At 44.1% G+C, this 22,807-nt stretch overlaps 1 protein-coding gene across 1 annotated transcript in view; it reads right to left on the minus strand.

Annotated features, from left to right (window-relative positions):
• The window catches only part of LOC138249255 (putative gastrointestinal growth factor xP4), a 175,554-nt gene that overhangs the window by 119,284 nt on the left and 33,463 nt on the right, over positions 1–22,807 (minus strand). The gene's annotated exons all lie outside the window — the stretch shown is intronic.

The following is a 22,807-nucleotide window of genomic DNA, read 5'->3' on the forward strand; positions in this document are numbered from 1 at the left end:
AGAAGAAACCATTCTTCAGTGGTGTTGTCTTCAAGTATGAGGTTAGTGTGTTACTTGCAGATCTAATGAATGGATCCCATTCACAGCAGGTGTGGGATGACAGTTTGGATGAGTCTTTCCATTCATTGAGGATAGCTTTAAGGCTGATTGTGACCAGAATGTCCCATAGAAGATGATCCTCTTTGTTCAGTGTATGTTTAATTTCAGGGAGCAGGATACCCAGTGTAATCAAAGCTAGGGTAGGGCTCCATTTTATGTGGAACATTTGTGATATGGTATTACTGATGTCTTGCCAGAACTTTCTAGCAGAAGTATACTCCATTTACATGCACTGTAAGTCTCCTGTTTCCTTCCAACAGCTCCAGTAGGTGCCGGAGGGTCAGGGATCTAGTTTATAAAGTTTGGCTGGAGTCCAGTGGGCCATATTATCCCTTCAGTATCACCATTGTGATAGTGATGGAGTTAGTATGTTGCAAGTAAGGTTTTCCTAGGTCGATGGCCAATCCGTTGTGACCTTTTGGAAGTTGCTAGCGTCTGAGAATAGAGCTTCCCATTTGTCTTGTGTTGGTTTGCTTAGCTAGGATTTTGTAAGGAATAGGAGAGAGTACAACATGGAGGCTAGGTGACTGCCTTTGGCATATTATTTTATTGTGTTGGGTAGGTCACGTGGGAAGTTGGAGGTTTATATCTGGCTATAAGTGATTTCATTTTAAGAAAGTGGTAGAAGTCTAGGTTGTTTAGGTCAAACTTAGCTTTGATTTGGTCAAAGGGTATGGGTTTTATGGGGGTGCCAAGATCTCCCACCAAGAGAACATCTTTTGTACCTATTTCTCTGTATACATAGATCTCCCTTCTACTTTCAAGTGCCAAAGGGAGGCTGGACATGAGTGTCTTATTTTGTTGGCAAGATTGTTGTCAATTTTGCAGAGCCCCTATGCTGTGCTAGAGAGAATGTTTGCAGAATGGTGTGTTTTCATGTTTTTGTTATAAATGAAGTGAGGGATAAGGGTTTAGCTAGGGCATTTTAAACAGTGAGTCATAGTGGTGGGGGATTGATGGTTGGTAGGATCCAGTGGCTTCCTTGTTTGGCTAGAAAGGTGTGTTTGTATCTGCGGTAGTCCGGTAGGTTTAAGCCACCAAGGGCCAGATGTAGGTAGAAAGCAATTTGCGAGTTGCAAATTGCGAGTCCTTCCGACTTCAAGTGGATGGTAACTGCGACTCCATTTGCGACCGCGGTCACAAATGGAATTGCATACCACTGCGAGTTGCATATAGGAAGGGAACACCCCTTCCTATTTGCGAGTCGGAAATGCATTTTGCGAGTCGGTTCCGACTCGCAAAATGCATTTCTGCATAGCAAACACACGTTTGCGACTCACAAACGGCGATTTTCGCCGTTTGCGACTCGCAAATGGTTTGCTACATCTGGTCCCAAGTCTTTTTAGGAAGTCTCAGTTTCTTTTGGGCAATTCTACATTTTTTAAATGGCACAGAGTAATTCCATGAGTAACATGTCAATTTTAGCAAAGAAGGCGTCTGAGAGATATATGGGAGAAATGCTGATTAAAAAGTTAATGAGGGGGTAATGATCATTTTGATGGATTCTATTCTTCCCCACTAATTATTGAACATGGTTAACCATTTGCCTAAGCTATCTTTAATGTTTTGTAGTGTCTGATGTGAACTGATGTGTGAGCTCTTGCAGTGCATAATGAGAGGGAGAACCTCTGTCTTTTCTCGTTGAGACAGTAGTCTGACATTTTAGAGTACTCGTTGATGGTGGATATGATGTGGGGCAGGGCTGCGTCCGCCTGGGAGGTAAAAAGGAGTATGTTATCATCATAGGAGGATACATTTTATGGGCCTGCAGAGAAGGGGATAACAGGGATGAGAGGAATTTCTCTTATTAGTGTAAGTAGGGGATCTAATGTTAATAGGAACAGCGGGGGGAGGGCATCTTTGTCTGGTCCCTTGTTGGAGATGAAAGGGGTTAGTCAGCTTTCCGTTGACATTTATTCTAGCTTTAGGTTCTTTAAATAGCACAAGGATCATCTTGTTTAAGAGAGGGACAAAAATGAAGGAGGTGAGTGTGGCTTAGAGGAAGGCCCACATTACCTCATCAAAGGCCTTCTCATCATCTAATGCAAGGTTGAAGGCTGGTTGATGCAGAAGTTGGGCTTTTCCAATGGCATGAATAAAAATTCTGATGCTATCAACGCTGAATCTCCCTTTGATGAATCCAGATTGGGAAGGATGGATTAGTTTTTGAGGATGAGCTCCATTCCACGATTTAAGATTTTTGCGTATATCATGCAATCTGTATTTATGAGGGTTATGGGATGATACTAATATGGTTGCCTCTGCAGCAGAGCCCTCGATGCCCTCGATGGCGCCATGGAGGAGAAGTGGGTGAATAAGTCTTCTAAGGAAGATATTAAGAAAGTGCCATGGGTTTGGTGTAAGAAGGCCAGGAAGCCAGATGGGCCTTCCTAACTTCCATTTTTTTTATAGCGTTTATCATTTCTCCACAAGAGATTGGTTGTTCTAATGATTGTTTTGTTGATTCATCTATCTTAATGCTGTTACTTTTGTTGAGGTAATCAAAGCATGTTTTATAGGGTGTATTATTGCTTTTGGAATTGAGAGAATGGGATACATTTTCAAAGGTGTTTAGAATGTCTTTCTCATTTGTTGACAGAATGCCATGCCATGTTCATTGTTTATTTTTGTTTTCTGATGGGTCTGTTTTAAGTAAGACACAAGTATTTTGCTAGGCTTATTACAACCACAAAAATTGATGCCTTTGTATTTCTGGACTGTTAGGTGGGCTTTGTTACTCAGTATCTTGTTGTATTCATACTTGAGTTTAGTCAGATTATTTAATTGTGTTTTGTCTTTGGTGCATTTGAGGTCTTTCTCTAATGCTTCTATTTTTAGTCGAGGGTTTTGTTGTCTATCCTTTACTTCTTTGACATAAGTTTAATCATATGCGCCCGGATGGTGCATTTCAGGGCCAGAGGATCTATTGAGTTCTATGTATTCATAAATCTCCTTTCTGATGTTTTCCTTGAAGAAGGGTTCTTCCTTGGGGGCATTCATTCTCCATGCTTTTCTTCCTGTTGTATTGTGGGCGATATCGTAGAGTAGGGAAATACAGGCATGGACTGAGACCATGATTGGATCAATGGTGGGTGAAGAAGTGTCTGGCACGTGTGTTTCATCTATAATCAATATGGGAGAAGGTAATGTGCACATGGGAGAAGAAGTCTTTCCCTGTGGGATTGAATAGTCTCCAAATTTCTCTTAGCTTAAGTGAGCCACAAATATTTAGTATTTGTTTATGGGATTTGTTAGGTTTAAAATGAGAGGAACAGTTCCTATCAAGGGTGGCATCCCAGAGTAAACTGAAGTCTCCTCCTAAAATGAGTCTGCAGTTGGGAGGTAGAGTTGAGAGTTTTTTGTTGAGATTCACCCAAAAAGTTGGGTTGTCGTTATTGGGGCATAGATGTTCATGACTGTAATTTCAGTGTTGTCCTTCTGTAATTTGGTGAGGAGCCATCTACCTTCAGGGTTTGCTTCTGAGGACAAGATAGTGAGGCTAGAGACTTTTGAGGTAAGGGCGATCAGTCCGCTTTTATTGTTGGTGGCTGGGGCACATGATAGGTCACCAACCCATACTTTTTGTAGTGGAATTGCCTCTTTCAGGGCCATTTTGGTTCCTCAGAAGAGTATGAGGTCCCACCCAAAGAACTACAATAGTTTCTATCAGCATCAACAAGATGTACCAGTTTTCTTTCCCAAAGGGTTCCAGTCACCAAACAGCTGTGTTGGTAGCTAAAGAGCAGCAAATTGCTTTCAACCCTACAATGATGTTTTCCAGGATACAGGCAAAGAGCAGCAAATATGCACAGCCGCCTAGTGCAGTGATAGCTGGAATAGAGCAGTTATCCAAGCAATTGAAAAGAAGGTCATTTCCAAAAGCAGAATGCAAGCAACAACATGATGAAACAAACAATGTACTTTACATTATCCAAATTAACTCTGGGCATGCACACTGCTAATGGTTTTCCTCCTAGATCCCATTTATATAAATAAATATATTGCAAATATCTATACAAAACTAATTTTGTTATGCTAAAATACAGTAGTGGGATACAATCTTGGTCAGAAAAGTCTGCAGCTAGAGGTAATAACCACCATGAAATTGCAAGCAATTGCATATCTAATTCAAGACACCAAACCATAGCAAAAAGGATAGAGAAAATCATGTACCAGATTGCAAATAGACTTTGACCCTCAATAAACTCCTGCCAGGGCATTTCCTAACAGGCAAGAAGGATAGGGGCCTATTGACAAAGGCAATTTAGAGTACCTAAAAAGTTCTCCTCAAAGCTTGAGTTACTCCCTGGTGTCAAACTTGGAATTCTTGTTAGTAAATGTTAGTTGAATGGGTTTGAAGCTCCAACACTCGTCAGAGGCAACAATTGTTATTGTAGCTTGTTTCCTGCAATTATTGGAAGCATCATCAAAAGACGATGCATGTGAACCTATGAAGTATATTAATGCTGAACAGCTGTCAGGTAAGTTACTTTTTTCTTTTCCAGCATTGGAACCTCCTAGGTTTACATGTTTGAATTATGATTACAAAAGCGGTACATTGCATAAGAGTAAGGCTGAGGCAGACATTTGGATCAACCAATGACATATGTTGATTTCCCCCGTGTCTCATTTCTGGGTCTGAACTAGACTGAACATCAAGGCAATAGTGTTTCACAAAGGTTTGAAGTTGAAGCCCATGCCACAGCTTTGCAGCTCTCCGTAAGTGGCACTCCTGCAAGCAGTGCAACTGTAGCTGCCATACCTCTAATTGAGGGAGCAGAAAGTAATACATAATAAATGCATCTGGAAACTCTGTTTTAAAGCAAAAACACCCTGATATTTATTGTTGAATGGGGCAAACAGCTGGTCAGTCTTCGATACATCACTTGCTTTGTCCACAAAGAGTGACTTTTTTCCTTAGAAATTTTAAAGAATTATGGGGGTGATTCCGACCCTGACGGTCCTTGACCGCCAGGGCCGGGGTCGGCGGGAGCACCGCCAACAGGCTGGCGGTGCTCCTAAGGGCATTCTGACCGCGGCGGTATGGCCGCGGTCAGAAACAGAAAACCGGCGGTGTCCCGCCGGTTTTCCGCTGCCCTGAGGAATCCCCGATGGCGGCGCAGCTTGCTGCGCCGCCATGGGGGATTCCGACCCCCTCACCGCCATCCTGTTCCTGGCGGTTTCGACCGCCAGGAACAGGATGGCGGTGAGGGGTGTCGTGGGGCCCCTGGGGGCCCCTGCAGTGCTCATGCCAATGGCATGGGCACTGCAGGGGCCCCCGTAAGAGGGCCCCACAAAGATTTTCAGTGTCTGCCATGCAGACACTGAAAATCGCAACGGGTGCAACTGCACCCGTCGCACCCTTCCCACTCCGCCGGCTCCATTCGGAGCCGGCTTCCTCGTGGGAAGGGGTTTCCCGCTGGGCTGGCGGGCGGCCTTCTGGCGGTCGCCCGCCAGCCCAGCGGGAAACACAGAATAACCACGGCGGTCTTCTGACCGCGGAGCGGTATTCTGGCGGCTCCCGCCGGCACCGCGGTTACCGTGGTTGGCGGGAGTCGGAATGACCCCCTATGTTTTCATTGAGTAAGCTTTCACTATTTCGTGTGGTAGAGTTTATCACCAGAGATTAGGCAGGCTACTGTGATAACATCTGTAAAGATATATTATAAATAAGGACAATTACTCACTCTATCAGCACCCTCTGGAATGGTCCAGTCAAGGTGAAGTTGCTAATGGTCAGCCGGGCACTCCAGGAAAAATGTAAAAAAAAAATGTTAAAAGGCTTCTTAAAGCTTGCTGTATGTACTTATCCAGACCGGATGTCCTCCAGCTGACACTTGCAGTCAATTTCTCAGTCATTGATTCAAGTGGGAGCAGGGCCAAACCCTCAGGTTCCACACAGGTTATGGACAGTAAATGCAGTCCTCCATTGCTCTTGCTCAACTCCAGATGTGTTCTAATGAGCTGTGGGTGATGAATACCTTTTGTAGCATTCACTAGCCAGTGGGTGGGGTGATTCCTGGACTTTTCCAAACCAATAACAAAAGTGTTTCCAGGAGAAGATATTACCAGTTTTGTAGCACATCCTGTTCTTTTACTACAAACTATTCTGCAGTGCACTATTCTGAGAAAAATCAACATGGCAGCATCATTCTGCCTTTGGAGGTTCCTGCGTTCCACACAGTGGGTGTTTAGGGAAATGAGCAGTCCCATCCTCGCCCCTCAACTGTACCGGTTGTAAACCCACTTCCCTATTGCAGTGTGCTGGTGCCACGTTGGATAAAGGTTGCCCAGGGAGCAAAAGTTTCTCTTCTCCATGTCTCCCTTTATAGTTAAGAGACAAATCAGAGACCTCACACCCAGGTCTTCCTGCCAGAAGGATTAAGCCACTGGGTCTGCTCTGAGGGCAGTTTTCAAATCTCATGAAGGGAAAGCAATGACATGGGCCAGCTACTGGCAGGCTAGACAGAATCCTGTTTAGAGATTTATTTTCTTTTTGTAAAGAAAAAGAAATGCTCTGTGCTACAGGGCTATGTTCTGATGTTCTTTCAGCATGAAAGATTGTGGTCCCTGACAATACTTTTATAAATGATTGCCTGCTTGGCAGTCATTTATAAATTAGGTGAGTGGCCTCTCCAATATGTGGATGGGGTTATTCACTCTGTCTCCATGGCGGAAAAGCAGCCTGTCTGCCCAGCTATAAATCTGGACATAAATGTTTCTTTAAACGCTAGGCACCTTACCTTGTGTGCCACAAGGTCTACTTCGGGTGACATAGCCAACATTTAAAAGTATGGCTCTTTCCTGTCAAAAAGGGTTATTTTGATAGGTTCATCTGTGGGTTTAAAGGCTCAAACAAATGGGTTAAATAGGCACTGCTGAAGCAATGTTTTATTTTTCAGTCAAGTGGATGGCACACTGCGACATTGAGCTTCCCATGCCAGTTATGAATTTTCCTGTCTTTATACTATGGACTTTCTGGAAAGATAAATATATAAATTAAGATGTAACCAGTTCTGTCACTTTTTAGGAGTCAGAGCACATACACTGGGAGGTGGATAGCACTGTCCTCCTATGCAGAGTTTTAAACGAGCACCATCAGTCCTTCTAAAGGGGGATAGCCATGAAGAAAGTGGTACTTTCATAGCAGTTTAAAGCACCACTAACACTAATACTGAAGAATACCTGATTGGGTCAAGTGCAAGGGGTAATGTAATAAATCCTTTGGATCTATATGATTTTGATTAAAATCATGTTCTCTTGCTCAAGTGTACATCCTTTTCCTCCTCCACATATGGATTTATTTTTGGATGTATATTGTCTGTGTGTCTACGAGGACACACAGACAATATACACTCAGAGGAGGAGATCATCTTAATCGGCCAGCCTTTGAAACAGGAATAAGACTGGCACATCACACACAAGATGAAGGCCCAAACAGTATGATGAAAAAGAAATCCGCCTGGATAGGCGGCTTCACCTTCTTTGCTGTTTAATAACACAACTTTAACAGCAGCTAATCAAACTAAACTTTTTTTATAAACTACATTTCCCATTGTTATTATCATGACATCATGCATCATGCACCAGTCATCATGTCTCTGCCCTTATAAAATGCGCTGTTGCCATCTTGATAACCTCTTCCTCAGCAGCTTCACATCCAGATACATGCTGTATTTGTATATTTGTATATTTTGATTTTCTTAAAGTTATTTATCATGTCAGAGTTGATTTTATCCAAGGCCACTTCATACAGGCACCAGAAGCTTATTGTCCTCTTTTTACCTCACTTCCTGCATGCAGCTTTCTCACACTGGGAAACCCGATTTGAATGGGGCGACCAAGTTAGACATGCAGCTCCACAAGAGAGAGCTGTTCCTCCTGCGTCTTACTATAAAGACAACATGGTTACCTGAAATCACCTCCTTCACACCTGCACTCCTGGACAAGTGTTAGGGCCATTACAGGATGATTCTGAGCGGCATTGGGATAGTGCCTAGGCAGTGTTGTCTTATTGCAAGCACTGCCTCCCTCTTAAGGTCTACTCAGGTTTGTTCCCGCTTAATAATTCCTCTTGGGCAGTATACCACACTTTGCCAATCCTCATCATACTAACCTCCCCTCACCATTCACATCACAGTGGAGCCCCATAAATGCTCTATGCAGGATGATGATTTTATGCTGGCAAACAACACTGTGGAAGTCTTAGACGTCTCTGTCACTCTGTCAGTGAATAAAGCCTTGGTGACAGCCATCCCGCTTCACACCTTCTGAAAAGAGATGTTTTGTCTATTACCCTATTAGACTCGGTCCACCCATGTCACCCCATTCCTGACCTGGCTAAGCCGCAGTAAAGTCCAATGACTGGCCCCACACAGCACTGATGGAATGCATCTCACAGGCCCTATCCCTGACTAAGCTTATTCCATGACTCACCCATCCACTAGTGGTCTCTCCACCCCCATATGCCCACAGACGATGACACACATGGCTCACACACGCCCTCCTCTGACTTGAATGATGACTCAAGCCAGCATCACACACAACAACTCTGGAGTCCAATTCAACAACCTCCTATTCTCACACAGACCCAGGTACTCCCATAAACTTCAACCCTGATGCTATTGTCCAACCCCACTAGTCTGACTGGGCCCCCCTTCCCACAGTCTCTAACTACATTCATGACTGTCTACCAAGATCTACGACAAGGATGTCCACACCCAGGTCCCTTTGGAGTGCCCATGATCAGATATCCCCAACAAGGTAACAGAGTCTCCCGAGGTTGAACCTGAACTGGCTATATTCCTAAAACACTCCTAAAGAAATGTCAAGCAGGGGACTGACAGGTTGTGGAAAGCCTGTCAGAGTAAAGTCTTGGACCTTACTGGACCACTGTGCAAAATTTTGAATATGATGGTTCTCACCAAAGACAAAGAATCCTCAGTGGACACTGAAGTCCTGGCAGGATGGGCTCAACAGGCGCAGTGATTGATGGGTAACGCAAATTCTGCACTTTCTGTACAGTGCTGTAGATCGGAGCGATCACCATGGACACTAAACTAGCAGAGCAGGATTGATGGCCAATGGCATTCTGTTTGGGGACAAATTCATAAAAGATCTGGGCAAATTCGTCCACACCTTTAGGGCCCTCGATAAAGCACAAATGTCCCTCCACAAAGTGTTTTATCATTGCCTTTTTGCCCTGGCCGGTGGGTTTAGGGAGTGATCATCTGGCCGAGCATGTGCACGAAAACACCACAAAGAGAGGCAGTGGTTAATCAGATGAGCTCATAGGCATCTTCTATACCGCCAGGGTGTGAGGAGGATGTTACACGACCAGAAAGAACTCCTTCCATAACCAAGGCAACTACAAGGCACTGGGTGCAGTGGCCATGCCCAGGGGACCTTGGCCCCTGTGCTGGCCTTTGGGGTGGTGGGTCTGACTCTTGTCTTTTCTAAGACAGGAGTCATGTGGTATGGATGGTTTGCGTTAGAAAATGACTAGAGGCAGGTTAGAGTCATTTTGTTTTACTCTAACCTTCCTAATGTCATTTTTCGGTGCAAAACCCCCTTGTTCCATACCCCCAGCCCCACCCGACTAACGTCATTTTTTTTACGCTAGCCTATCCTTTGCACCGGCTTGCACCATTCCATTAATATGGTACCCGGCTGGTGCACAGAAATGGTGCAAGACTGTGCTAAACTTTTTGGTGCAAAACTGCATTAGTGCAGTTTTGCACCAAAAAGTATAAATCAGGGCCTCAGTTCTATGGAGTACCCCTCCCATCCTCCCTTCCCCAGCCCATCCATTTTTCCCAACAAGATAAGACCTTTATCCAAGCAGAAATGAATCAACTACTGCAAAAGTATGCCATTTGCCCCTGTCAACCCGGACCTTAGGTTTTCTACAGCAATATCTTTGTGGTGATTAAAAAAGGCAGAGATTCTCAGATCGCCATTCGTTTGAAAGAGTTCAATAGGGGGATTCTTTACCTGCACTTCAAAATGGAAGGAAGTCACTTTCCCAGAGACCTTATGAGGGAGAAGGACTGGATGGTGTGTCTCCACTTAAGAGACGCATACCCCTCTATCCAGATTTTCCCTCCTTATCAGAAGTTCCTTTACTTTGTTTAGGACGACCGTTGGCATGAGTTCAAAATGCTCCACTTCAGTCTCTCTTCTGCACTTTGGTAATTTACCAAGGTTATGTATCCAGTGGTCGAGAATCATCGCATCAGAGGTGTTCGTCTGGTTATCGAGCTCAAAAACATCCTTCTGATGGCACAAAACAAACCCTTGCAGTTACAGCATTTGAGTTGGATGATCCAGCTGCTTCAAGAGCTAGGCTTCCTTGTGAACGTAAAGAAATCCAACCCTAACCCCTCACAATGCATTGAGTTTTGGGGGTTTCAGATGGACTGCCTGTAATCCCAGTTGTCCTTTCCTCCACAGAAACTGAAGACAGTTCAAAAAGAAATTGAGGTGTCCTTGAGAGTTCTGGCCAGATAGTAGTCCTTCTGTCGTTCTCTAATCAGGCCATTTTCCCTATCCCCTTTCCTTACAGGCCCGTGCAGCAATTAAAGATACATCATCTTTGGAGGGGAATCACTTACTCATAATTAGTGAACCTAGTCCCATAGACCAGAACCGAACTACAATGGTGGTTAGACCATCTGACTCCTGGACTGGCAGGGCTATATTCAGATCCTGCACAGACGTCACTGTAGAGTCGGGCGCCAGCTTGTGGGGTTGGGCAGCCAGATGCGGTGATATCTCCCCAGGAGGTAGGTGGTCTGCAGAAGAAGTCAGTCTCCGCATAAACTATTTGGAGCTCCTAGCTGGATCCTTTGCAATAAAGAGCCAATCCACTCACAAAGCCAGTTGATGCATCTGGCTGAGAATAGATATCGCCACAGTCCATTATATAAACAAGCTGTGAGGGACAAGGTTGCAAGTGTTAGCAGAGATTTGTGAAGACCTTCTGGCACTATTGCCTTCCACTTACTGCATTTTAGTAACAGTGGAATATCTGCCATTCAGAACAATGTGGTGGCCTATTTAAAAGGAGGTATCTTTGAGATTACAGCAAATGGAAACTACATCCAACAATCCAACAATTTTCCGCTGACCTCAGTATTGCTGGGGTCTATGTCACTTGGACCGCTTTGTATCTTGTCTATCAACTCAGCTGGAAAGGTTTTTCTTGTGGAGAACAGATCCAATGGCCCTTGCCACAGATGACTTTCTCCAAGTCTGGCAGGGTCCCATGAATTACGTCTTTCCCCCATTCCTGTTGATTCCAAGACTGTCAACATACATAGGTAACCTACAGGAAGAATAGATTCCAGTCGCTGTATGGTAAGTCCAACCTTTGTTCCTGGTTCAATTATAGATGTCATCCGGCCTGTTCCCAGACCACGTCTTTTGGACCAATATGTCTAATTCATATTCCATTCCTGGTCACTGCCTATTCCCAAAAGATTTTACGCAGCATTATGAGATGGTTCGGTTGGTGCTGGAGTGGGGTTTAAATCCCTTGGGCGGCCCCATTACGTGTGCCATCAGTTTCTTAGCTGAAATGGCTCCCAGGCTTAACCCATTTCTCTGTGAAAAGCTATTGATCTGCTATCCCAGCAGGCCACTCTCTAATAGATAGATGTCTAGCTAATCCTCTGTACCTAAAATGCTGTGTCATTTTGGATATTAATATCATTCTAAAATTGTTACAGAGAGGGCCGGCCAATTCAGATCTTTCCAGTAAACAACTTTCAACAAAATGTACTATCCTTTAATATAAGGTTTCTTGCAGAAGAGTATCAGACGTCAAAGCCCTGGACTTAACAGAGTTTTTAACCCTGACGGGTTGCTCTTTACCGTTACAAAGAGAACAATGACACTTACAAGATATATCACATATCCTAGTTTCCCATAAAACCCTAAATTGTGCATTTAACAATGACTGAAGGAATGTGAAGATCATACTAGGGAATTGTGTAAATCTAATGGGGTCAATTCTTAATAGCCCTTCAGAAACCCTTTCAACAAGTGTTATCCGTAACTTTAGCATGCTGGGTAAAATGGATCCTATCAGAAGCTGGTATTGAAGTTCTAGATTCAGAGTGCACTCAGTAAGGAGCACCATGGCATTAAAGACACTTGGCTTAGGCTCACATTTAAAAGACGTAAGAGTAGTGGACAGGTCTTGTAGAATCTGCATTAAAGTATTTTTACTACAAATGAATCATAGATGTAGCTACAACGGTGTTACAACAGCTTTGAAGAAGCATAATCCAAAGCCTCCAGTGCTGACATGGAATAAAAAAAATTCTAGCTAACACATGAAGAATTTTCAATTCTGTTAAGGAATCTGAGGCAACAATTGTCCCACCTTGGATTGTTATATTCAGATGTTGTTTAGAGCCTGCAAACTACGTGTATGATTGTTATAATCCACCTGCATAGTATGGTTATTGTTGGACCTGGCCCTTTTACAGGGTCATTCCCCAAACCTTTTGCCTTTTACTCCTTATTTTGCTGACCCTTGTTGGCTGACGTTATGACTCTGCGCACTTTACCACTGCTAATCCGTGCTAAAGTGCATGTGCTCTCCCTTGTAAACGTGGTATGATTGGGTTATACCTAATTGGCATATTTAATTTACCTATAAATCCCTTGTAAAGTGGTATCCCTATACCCAGGGCCCGTAAATCAAATTCTACCAGGGGGCCTGCAGCACTGCTTGCGCCACCCACTGAAGTAGCCTTTCAAACCTGTCTCAGGCCTACTAGCGCAGGGCCTGTGTGCACAGTTTTCTGCCACAGGGAACTGGCATCTAAATTTACTTGCTAGGCTCAGAACTCCCCTTTTACCACATGTAAGTCACCCCTAAGGTAGACCCTAGCGAGCCCTATGGACTGGGTGCCATGTATGTAGAAGTCAGGACTTGTGCCTAATAATGGGGCCTGTCCTGGTAGTGACAGCCTATTTGGTTTCTTACTGCTGTGAGTGCTGCCTTATCATAGGATTGCATTGTAAATGCCCTGCCTTCTGTGTAGGGGTATTGTCTGATTTATGAGGGGTAGTGTAGGCATGTTTGGTATGGTTATAATGGTAGTGAGAAATACTTCTTACTAGTGTAGGTGGATTTTTTATTATCATTACAGAAATGCCACTTATAGAAAGTGAGCATTTCTCTGTACTTATGAATGGTGTTTTGAAGCTTGACTCCAATCCACGTCTGGGCAGAGTGACAGTTGGGCTTTGTGCATACTTTTCAGACTGCTTGTACACAGGGAGGGTGGAGGTGTCACAGAGGTGCATTTACATCCTGAATAGTCTTCCTGGGCTGAGAGAAGAGAGAGGTGGGGCACACCTGCATTTGTAAAGGCTGTGCCCTGGCCTCACACAATAGGGCTGTTTACCCCCAACTGATGTTTGGAGCCTGTGCTGAAGGAGAGAAGGGGCACTCCCAGAACCAGTTGCAAATGGTTGGAACCTCCTCTCCCCTCTCTTTGTGAAACAAACTGTAAACTGAGTATAAGTACAGGGAATTTTTCCCCACAATTTAGACTTGAAGAGACTTACTTAGAACTGGACACAGGACGCTGCTGAATAGGACTCACCAGGACGCACCATGGACTACTGCTGCTGTGCTGACCTGTGACCTGCCTGGTCACTAAGAGAAACTGCCACCATCTGCATCCCTTGAGCTGGCCTGTTGTTGGGCTTGCAGCCTTGTGCTTCCCTTCCCCTCTTCTGTCTCCAGGGGCGGGGTGCTATGGCCGCTGACCTGTGTAACCATCCAAAAACATGTGAAGTGCTCTTCCCTTTACATGTAGCAACTGGAGAGGGCTTTTCTGAGCCTCACTGCGCTTCATAGCTCAGCGCCGTGAAGGAGATTCACTGTCGCAGCCCGGGCTCATTGGAATTGCCCCCCAGCGTTCGTAAGCGCACTTCTAAATGCCGAAATCACCACCGCAGCCCAGGTGTTATGTCTGCCGAGCGCATCGCCCTTGCACTTTATCCAGTGCCCCCAGGGCACCACCAAAAGGACAGAAAGAAGCGAGTGCGCTCCAGTCATGCCCCCGGGGCCATGCACGCTCTGAGGAGCGCCCCCGGGGCACAAGCAGGCATCTTCAAAAGGAAGGAGACTTTGGGTGGTGAAGGAAGCCTCGTCCGAGGCTCCCCGCCCAACCAGAACCTCTGCTGTGCTATGGATGGGCAGGGGGAAAGGAAACCTCATCTGAGGCTCCCCAGCTCCAACAAAGCCCTGATCTCGCTCATGGAGACCCCGGGCGGGGCAGAAGCCTCGACGGAGGCCCCCTGCACTGCAGGTCCCCCTTTTTGCAACCCCCACTGTGGCCCTTGTTGTTGGTTTGGGCCTGCCTTGCCCCCCCAGGTGGGCCAGTGGTGGTCCAGGGGGGCCCACAGAGATCGCGGGCCCCAAGAGGAGACCAGAGGGGGTAGTGCCATACCCTTTTCCCCCCAGGATCAACATGTGGCCCCTGTTTGCACACAGGAGTGCCGGGGGGGCCCCAGATCAATCCCCTTGGCACCCGGAGTGCCTTTTTCACCATAATTCACGTCCTTTGTGGATATTCGTTCCTATGATTCTTAGATGGACATTGGGGGGTGATATGTTAACCTGCTTACTTCATGGTGTAATACATATATGTGCTGATGTTCCTTTTATGGGCATGACATGTTGATATTTGTTTTATGACTTGCCATGGGTTCTCTAATGTCCCTTTATGGATAGTTATGATGGGTTTATGACAAGGGCATTTCTTTTAGATTGTGATTCCTGACTAAAGCCTGTGTTGCAGAATCCTGAGTACTTACATGTTCTAACGTGACCACTGCTTATTCTTGCAGAATATTAATAACCTATGTAACGTTATGACAACTGCTAAGGTAGCAGGATATTATTGACATGTAATGTTTGGTCTACTTATGTTTTTTGCAATGCAGTTTATTTTTAAAAGGCTCAGTGTTGTGTTTACTTTGTGGAGTATATCTCCCTTGCCCTGACTAGAGTGGGTGGGTTCTGCCTGGCTTAGGTGCATACACTAGCCAACCAGACACCCCATTTCTAACAGTTATTATGTGGGTTTCTCTGTTCCTTCTTTAGATGCTGACCAGAAGCATGAGTAAGTGACAATAGAAGAGCTTCCATGGTTACAATTCTCCAGTATCCAGTTGGTTCCTTGGATGACTCCAGTTTCTGAGTCTTGACAAGCAACAATCTGTTGTTGTTATAGTGCTTATGTTATATCCAGTTGATGGACTGAGAATTCTAAAGTTATTTTCAGCTGATGGGGCAAAGAGGATATCAAGATGGCGATGCCATATTTTATGTAAGCAGATACATCATGATTGGGACTTATTGTATGATGTCATGATAAGAACTGTGGGAAATGTAGTTTATACAAAATTTTATTTTGATTGGCTGCTGGTAAACCTGTGCTAATAAACAGCAAAGAAGGAGAAGCCAAATCCTCGTCTCTGAGTCCTTAAAAGAATTGAAAATTCTTGAGACGTTAGCTAGAAAGTTTTGTAGCCTTCCTACAAATGTGGAACGGCCCTCAGCCTATAGAAATAGGACACACCCTTATCATCAAAACAGGATGGCACAAAAGAACAAGGCACACTGCATGACAAAAATAGCTTTACTATAAATATAGAAAGGCCCACCACTGATAGAAATAGAACTCACCTCAATCAGTGGAAAATGTGGATGCTATAAAGCCCACTGCTCATAAAAGAAGATGATGGACCTGATTCTCTAACCATAATTTACATAATAGCTGCACACACAGTAACTGTCCTCAAAGCTATTGGAAAAAGAATGGTAACCACTGTTGAACAACCACTTGGTTACCACTTCACTTGCCCCTGAAATCTTGAACACTTAACTCCCCCCCCACTAAACCGCTCTCCTTTTGAGACAGCTCGTATAGGATCTGGTATGGCTACCTTAGTCAGATGTTATCCAAGCCTGTGACGTCACTCTTAACCGCGGCGTCTCTGTTCACTACCGTGGTCGTACAGCACCTCTGATTATCGAATCGCCGCCCTACGTGTTTTTGTCCTGCTTTTGTGATGCTTGTCAGGAAGCATTTTTAATGCTCCCGGTCACGCCGTTCTTACCTGTCTTTATAATATTTTCTTTCCTGTCGGGGGTGGACTCCTTTCTTTTTTCTTTTTCTTCTTTTCTTCTGTCTTTCCTATGCTCTTGTCTTTTCTTCTTTTTGGTCTCCATGCTGTCTTCTTGCAGGGATCCATGTTGTTTGTTCTGTTCCATTTTCTCAGCATGCCTTTTTCTCTTATACTGCTACTTTTTCCCATTCTTTTCTATGGGCCTTTTCCCAATCCAAGATGGTGTTGTTTCCTTTTCCTGTGTTGTCACTTCCTGTCTTCCTGTGTATAAGTCACTCAGTCCTGATCTACTTTGCGTTGCAAGCACTTCCTCTTGGTGGTGATCTTCACTCCTGTTTGTTGTTTGTTTTCCAGTTCCTGGAATTTTTCTTCTTTTTTTCCAGCATTCATTCCTGTTTTTCCTCTGTTTCAGGAATTCCTGTTTTAGAGTTTTTTAACATTTTTTTAGTTTTTTCCTCTGGGACTCCTTCTGGAGGGTACGGTCTGCCTTGGGGTTTCTCTGTCAAGCAGCATCGTGGCCACTAGAAAGGGTCGCCTCTATCTTGGCCTATCCAGAACCAGCAGAAGACCGGGTGCTCTTTCAAACCCTTCCATCAAAGGTGAGAAGCATCGTTCAGACCGTGACCGATTGCAATGCCAAAAGAATCCGTGTTGTGAGACTATGGAAGGACCACAGGGAGATGTAGTTGAAAATGCACAATGCCATGCTGCAGACCGTCCAACAACAAGCTCAAGAGTTACAGCAATTGTGGGCAAAAAATACTGCACTAAGACAAGTTCTGTCCTCCCGGTCAATGGATGTGCCACCTGTATCTGCTGCTACACCTCGATATTCTGGGGATACTCAGAAGATAAAGGAGTTTCTGGATGCCCTAATGGTTTTCTTTGCCTTCCGTCCGTTACAATTTTCTTCCGATAAGGCTAAGGTGGGTCATCTGATTAGTGTCTTGTCTGGCCTTGCATTAGCCTGGGCAACTCTCTTTGTTTCTGCGGAAGATCCCTTCCTGAATAATTATTCTGCCTTCTTGACACTTTTCAAGCAGATGTTTGAAAGGCTTGGGTTGGAAGCAGCGGCAGAGGAGGCTTTATGTGATATGCAGCAGGGCAACCAGGGCGTTTTGCAATATATAACCCGCTTTAAACAGTTGGCAGCTGAAACCACCTGGCTGGAACGTACCTTTGTAACTTTGTTCTGCTGAGGACTGCGTGAAGAAATCAAGGATGAGTTAGTACAATCTACTCCAACCCGTTCCTTGAAGGAATTAATGGACCAAGCTATAAACGTTGAATATAGATTACGAGAGTGTAAAATGGAAGGAAGAAGAATGCGAGTACCATATCAGCCTGGAGTGAACTGTACCATCAGTCGACGAACTGATGAAGTCCATTCTGAAGCTTCTCCATCCTCAACCGAAGAACCCATGCAGATTGATCTTGTTTGTGGTCCAATATCCAAGGCAGAAAAGGAGGATAGAAGACAAAAGGGTCTTTGCATTTACTGTGGCAAGGCTGGCCGTCAGATTCAATGTTGCCCTGTTCGTCCTTCCAGACCTTCGGGAAACACCAACTCCCATCCCCTGTAAGGAGGAAGGAGACGGGAGGAGCTGAGGTACCATCAATATGTTCCTCCAGAGAAAGTATGTCTACCTTGTTTATCCTTTCAGTCACATTACAATGTTCACAAGGTCAGGAAGAACAACTCTTTGCTCTTGTAGACTGTGGAGCTAGCGGTATCTACATAGACGAGACCTGGTGTAAGAATAAGGGGATTCCACGTATTCCTAAGGAAATCTCGGAGCAAGTACACACAGTAGATGGTACCACTTTAACCTCTGGGCCTGTGGTTGCTTCTACTCCTACACTCAGTTTGAATTTTGGAAGGCACCAAGAACATGTTGCTTTTGAACTTATAGCCTCGCCTAATCACACAATGATTTTAGGAATACCTTTGTTAACCTGGCACAACCCCTATATCAATAGGGAAACAAGAACAATATCTTTAGCATCTCAGTTTTGTCAGCAAAATTGCTATTCTACCAACTCATATTGGTCTCCCGAAAGATTCTATCAGTCCTCTCAGTATTCCCATACGCTATTAATATGATTCAAGGGGTACGAGATTGTTAACAGGAATATTTTGACATCTTTCAGAAACCTAGTCATCCCATCTTACCTCCTCATCGAATCTATGACTATAATATTCCTCTGATTCCGAACGAGATAGTTCCATTTGGTCGAATGTACTCTTTGACATATCAAGAAAAGGGGTACTCAAAGAATACCTGGATGACAACTTAAAGAATGCGCTAATTACTCCTTCTTCATCTCCTGCTGGGGCTCCTCTTTTCTTCGTTCCCAAGAAGACGAAAGATCTGCGTCCATGTGTTGACTTTCACAGACTCAATAAAATAACAATCAAGGATTGTTATCCCTTACCTTTAATTTGGGATATACTGGATGCCATACAAGGAACCAAGATGTTCACTAAATTGGATTTAAGAAGTGCCTATCATCTTGTGCGTATCAAAGAAGGAGGTGAATAGAAAACAGCCTTCCGTACTCCATTCGGACATTATGAATACCATGTTATGCCTTTTGAGTTAACCAATGCACCTTCTGTTTTCCAACGATTCATGGATTCTGTATTTTCTGACTTGTTAAACCACAATGTAGTAATCTATCTGGATGACATATTAATATACTCCTGTAATCCTGAGCAACATACTGGACATGTACTACAGGTTTTAGAAAGATTCAAAAAGAACCAATTAAATTGCAAACCTGAGTAGTGTGAATTCTACAAGACCGAAGTAAAGTATTTGGGGTTAAGTATTAATCAAACAGGAGTATCTATGGACCCAGACAAAGTAAGAGCCATCCTTGACTGGCCTTCTCCCTCTTCAATAAAGGAAACTCAATGTTTTCTTGGGCTTTTGAATTTCTACCGACAATTTATTCAGGATTTTGCCCACCAACAAAGCTTCCTAACCCAGACTATTAAAAAAGAAAATCTGAAGAAAGGTTTATCTGGACCGAAGATGCTGAGAGGGCCTTTCAGGAGATAAAGAAGTCCTTCACTCAAGCACCTATTTTGCGCCATCCTGATACTACTAAAATATTTATAGTAGAGACTGATGCATCTGAAAGCGCCATAGGAGTGGTCCTACTTCAATAACAAGACGATGATGGATTAGAAAACCCTATTGTCTATCTTGCTCACATTTTGTCAGAAGCTGAACGCAATTACTCAGTACTGGAACAGAAATTGCTTGCGCTCAAAGTAAAAGGTAAAGAATGGAGACATTTCTTGATGGGCACTAGAGAGCCTTTTGAAACCAGGACTGACTACCACAATTTACAATGCCTTCGAAGCTTCCAGTGCCGTAATTGTGGGCAAGCAAGATGAGCTTTCTTTTTTAGCCAATATGATTTTGTGATAACTTACATACCTGGGTCTCAGAATCTCTTGGCAGCTGCATTATCCCGTTGATACCCTGACATCGCAAATACCTCCTCTCCACACGTCATTGAGTCCAGTAGAATCATTGGGGTTACTCAATCTTTTCTGGATCGTGTCAAATCGGAATACCAGCTCCTTCCACTTGAAGAGTGGAATAAAGTGACACCTCTTTTACAAAAAGAAAAGGACTATTTCTATGATCAACAAAAGCTTTTCTTACCTACTAAAAAGGTACAGACCGAGGCATTGCAAATGTATCATAATTCTCCCGTAGCTGGGCATCCAGGAATCAAGAAGATCGAGGAACTACTTCAACCATCTTTTTGGTGACCTTCCCTTAAGAACGATATGGAAACCTATGTCTCAGCATGACCTGTATGTGCCCAGACCAAGATACCCAGAACAAAACCAACAGGTTTATTGATGTCTTTACCTGTTCCCTCAGATCCTTGGGTTACCCTTTCCACAGATTTCATTTGTTCCCTACCGTCTTCTTCTCGTAACCATGTCATCATGGTAACTGTTGATCCTTTCACCAAGATAGCACATTTTACAGCACTAAAGAAATTACCAATGGCCCCTGAAATGAGCTGCATATTCATGCAAGACATTTTTAGTCTCCATGGTCTTCCGCAAGAAGTCATTTCTGATAGAGAGCCTCAGTATGTGTCACTATTTTGGAGAGCCTTTTGTGCCTTGTTAAACATTGACGTGTCATTGAAAACTTTCAAGCACAATGTAATGAAAACATTTCCCAATACCCTCATCCTGACCATTTCTGCTGCCATTGAAGAGGAATACTTTCTTCTCTCCTATCACTTCTTTTTGATTGGACACGATCCATGTTGCCTTCACCATCCATCACACATCGAAAGTCCTTTAAGGCAAAATACTAAACATAGCTCCATCATCTTTTTCCTCCAAAACATATTTCTCACACTACATCAGCCAAACCCCAGATAATGCTAGGGACATCTATTCCCTCCACAACACTTGGGACTTACTCATATAAAAAATAAATTAAATCTCTGAGATCAGCTATCTTTCATCAGGAGTGAAGTGTATCTGGGTAGATTGTCCCACCTTGGCCTACACATTCCTCCTCATCCACATTTCAATACACCCGACGGATCTCCATCTCAACCAGAATCAAGACCAAAGAGCGCAACATGAAACATTTTAAACGAAGATATACGTTTTCTCATAAATAAAATTAAATAACAAACCTATGCAGAGAGTTCCCACAAGGCACATAATATACCCTCCACACCCAGTCGAAACAGGTACCAAAGGCCAACTAAAGAAAAAAGATGCAACCACAATAACCTTATGAAAATAAACACAGTATTGCTCCCTAGTCCTGATTAAAAAAACTCAATTGTCTTCGCCACAACTGCAGACCAGAGGTGAAAGACAGAATTGAAATACTGCACCTCATAACATATAAATCCTTGACCTCTTATTCCTAACTGAGATTTGGCTCAATGAATCCTCTCAGCTAGTACTTGGCACCCTGATCCCGCCAATTACTCTATCATTCACCTGGACAGGGTCAAGAAAACTGGAGAGTCAATGGCACAAACATGGACTGAGACAAATGAATCTCGGGGTCCCAAGTGAAACTAACAGGACAAATCACATCCAAAACTATACCGCTGCAAACTGGAACAGATCACACTTGAAAAAGCCAACCTATTTATATTGCAATGTATAGACTTTTGAGGTTTCAAAAACTTTGTGGCCCAGGGTCCTCCTGGAATAAGGAAAACGTAGTTGCTCTTGGAATAATAACCATGTTCCTGGAATAATACACAACTCTGATCCCACCCCCAGGCGCTCCATTGTATATAGTTTGACACATTCATTTGTCTCTATGTGGCTAACAAAAAAATCCTTTATAATCTCTGTTTTACTTGTAAAGTGGAGTAATAGCCCATGCTATTAAAAAACTCTCAAAATAAAATACAAGTTGAGTAGGAGGCTCATGTTGCGGGGCCACCGGTTGTGATAGCATTACTGTTGCCAGCAGTTGAACTGCCTACTGAGGAAGCTTCTCATTTAGCTATTAGTCAAAAGATCTGTCAGCACTTGAATGACAGACTGAGGTCTTACATTTGGCTGGTCCTTGTAACATAGTCTTTCACAAGCTGGTGCCATTGTTAATTCTCCTCATCTTCTTGCATCATCAGACATGCACTGAATGTCCAGATACTGGTGACAATGCAAAATTGACACACTGCAGACTTCTGTCATCAACTACCTCTCTGAAGTACACGTGCATCAGTTCTTGATCTTCTGGCATAAGCTACTCCTCACTGTATCATTATGGGGATCATTATGACCCCTGCGGTCGATGGTAACATGGCGGTAAGTACTGCCAACAGGCTGGTGGTACCTACTGCCATATTATGACATTGACAGGTTGGCTGAATTCCTCCCCTGTCACTGAAAGGGGTCTCCCCTCTTCCCCCTCCCTCTCCAGTTACCCCCATACCTCCCTGCCTCTCCAATGACACACATCCCCCTACATTCACACCCCCTTCACACACACACATATACACACACATTCCCACAAACATCCACGCATGCATACTTCCAGTCACACACACCTGCACACACTTTCAAACATGCACACACATACGCATTCACAAAACATAACATACACGTACCTCACACCTTCATACATGCACACTTGTATCCAACATGCAACACACACTCGCATACACGCACATACAAACATGCACACACCCCCACATACACACACATCACTCTCCTCCCCTGTCAGAGCACCCACTTACCTGGGTGCAGGGGGTCCTCTGGCAGGAGACGGGATGTGGTGCTGCTGCTGGCAACAACACCACCTTACCACCATCCGGTGGCATGGCCGCAGCTGGATTTCGCCATCCTTCTGGCGGAAACCCAGCTGTGGTCATAATATGGCGGATGGCTGGTAGCCGTGGCAATGACTTTTGGCAGCCAACCATGCGGCGGTAGGCGGTTTTTACCACCAGTGTTGTAATGAGGGCCTCTGTCTTGACCATGGTTCAGTAATCTTCCAAGTTGGTGAAATAATTAACTAAATAGGAATGG

This window comes from Pleurodeles waltl, chromosome 8 (genome assembly GCF_031143425.1).
Source record: "Pleurodeles waltl isolate 20211129_DDA chromosome 8, aPleWal1.hap1.20221129, whole genome shotgun sequence".
NCBI lineage: Eukaryota > Metazoa > Chordata > Amphibia > Caudata > Salamandridae > Pleurodeles > Pleurodeles waltl.